The sequence below is a fragment of the Notamacropus eugenii genome, chromosome 1 (genome assembly GCF_028372415.1).
Source record: "Notamacropus eugenii isolate mMacEug1 chromosome 1, mMacEug1.pri_v2, whole genome shotgun sequence".
Lineage (NCBI taxonomy): Eukaryota > Metazoa > Chordata > Mammalia > Diprotodontia > Macropodidae > Notamacropus > Notamacropus eugenii.
This window is the reverse complement of record NC_092872.1, coordinates 679,404,821-679,407,120: the sequence shown is the minus strand read 5'-3', so window position 1 is coordinate 679,407,120 and position 2,300 is coordinate 679,404,821. Positions and strand designations below refer to the sequence as shown.

Here is a 2,300-nt window from a genome sequence, read left to right as displayed (position 1 = left end):
ATGGCCCGACACCTGGCTCCTGGATATTTCTCACCTTCCCCGGGCGGTGGCGGGGCCGGAGGTTCAGAGCCTACGTGGAATTAGCACGGCTTTCAAGGCCCACTCGCTAGGGCTGGAACAGGGCCGGGACCCGACATGTGGGGAATGGCCTAGTACCACCCGTTGTACGATATGTGGGGAGGAGGTGTCTACTGTGAAACTCAGCCCAATGTGGTAGTGATGGCTCAGCCTGCTCAGGAGATCGCAGGCCCCGACGGCGAAGCAGGACCCAGGGTAGAGAGCCCTTCCTAGGGCAGCTCCCCAGAGCCCCGTGCCACAGCAGTGTCACCAAGATTGAGCCAGTGGAGAAAGGAGATGAGCAGCTACAGGACACCCCTTCCCCAGAGGAAATGGAGCAGTTTGCCAAGGAGCTAAAGAGGAAGAGGATTACCCTGGGTTATACCCAGGCTGATGTGAGCATCACCTTGGGGGCTCTCTTTGGCAAGGATTTTAGCCAGACTGGATTTAGCCATCTGTCGCTTTGAGGCACGACAGCTCAGCTTCAAGAACGTGTGTAAGCTCCGACCGCTGCTACAGAAGTAACTAGAAGCTGCAGATGATAACGACCACCTTCAGGAGCTGTGCAAGACCGAGACGGTCCAACAAGCCAGAAGGAGGAGGCGTGCAATCATCAACAGCGGAGCTTGGGGAAACTTGGAAACCACGTCTCTCCAGTGCCCCAAGCGCGCACTTCAGCAAATCAGCAATATTGCAGAGGAGCTGGGTGTTGAGAAAGATGTTGTGCGGGTTTGGTTCCTGTAACCGGCGTCAGAAGGGCAAACGCAGCAACAGCAACTCACCCCGAGAAGATTTTGAGGCAGCTGGTTCCTTCCCTGACGGACCTATGCCTTTCCTGTAGCTCTAGGTCCCCCATTCAGTCATCCCAATTATGGTGGTCATCATTTCACCACTCTCTATTCCCCAGCTGCTTTCACATGGGGGATGCATTTTCCTCTCTCCCTGTTATCCCTCCGGGCTTTACCATGCATTCAAGCTGAAGGGGTTAGCCCATCCTTGGGCAGAGAAGGTGAGAGATTAGACATGAGGAACCCAACACATTTTTTTAAGGTCTGGGAGTTGCACGATTAAGCTCTCTGTATCCTAGGGGTGTATAGGAACAGGAATGATGGGATCAATATTTCAGAGACTGATAAACAGATTTTTTTGAGGGAAATGGGTGGGAGGGAATTTGGGAAGTTTGCTTTTTGTTAGTTTCACATCTCTTTCATCTCCCAGCTCTTAAAGAAAGCAATCTAAAATGCAAATCTAATCGAATGAAAGCCCTTCAAATATTTAAGGACCTGTCTTGGGTCTCCCCTATGTCTCCTTCAAATTAAATATTGCTAGTTGTTTCAGCCATTCGTTATGTAATAGTTAGCATTTATGTAGCACTTTAAGGTCTGAAAAGAACTTTTTGATTCGTTAGCTTATTTGATGCTCACAAACAACCTTGCAAAGTAATTGTGGCTGTTATTCCATATTACAGAGAGGTAGCTGAGGCAAGAAAAATTAAATGCTTGCTCTGGATGTCTGACTCCTGAGTCTCAACACTATATACTTTAAGTTGACTGTGCCATATAATATAATCTTCAGGTACTTCATCCTCTTGGTCCATATACAATGGAGTACCACAAACTGAACATTATATACTCAATTTGATGTTACCAGGACAAAGCTGCTACGTGGTGCAGTGGATAGAGTGCAGGGCCTGGAGCTAAGAAGTATCAAATCTTGCCTCAGTCACTTACTAGCTGTGTGACTTCTGGCAAGTCACCTATTCCTGTTTGTTTTAATTTGTTCAGCTGAAAAATGAGCTGGAGAAGGAATGGAGAACTACTCTAATATCTCTGCCAGAAAAACCACAAATGGGGTCAGAGTTGGACATGACTAAACAACAAGAATGAAGAACAGCAAAACACATCTCTCTCTTTCCAATTATCTACTTATTAATGTAGCATAAGGTCTGAATTCAAGAAGACCTGACTTCAAATCTAGTGTCAGACTTAACAGCTATGTGACCTTGGGCAAGTCACTTAGCCTCTTGTTTGTCTCAGTTTCTTCATCTATAAAATAGGTGTAACTCCCAGGGTTGCTGTGAGGATCAAATGAGGTCATATTTGTAAAGTGCCTAGCATGGTGCCTGACACTGTTAATGTTAGCTAAGATTGTGGTAGCTTTTTTTTCCCTATTGCTTTCATATAATTGGTTTATATTGAGTTTGTGGGTTGGTAAGATGATACCCAGATCTTTTCCATAAGATC

At 46.3% G+C, this 2,300-nt stretch overlaps 1 pseudogene; it reads left to right on the top strand.

The window, feature by feature from the left end:
• Positions 1 to 1,037, top strand: LOC140521152 (POU domain, class 5, transcription factor 1 pseudogene; annotated as a pseudogene).
• Positions 1,038 to 2,300: the final 1,263 nt, after the last annotated feature.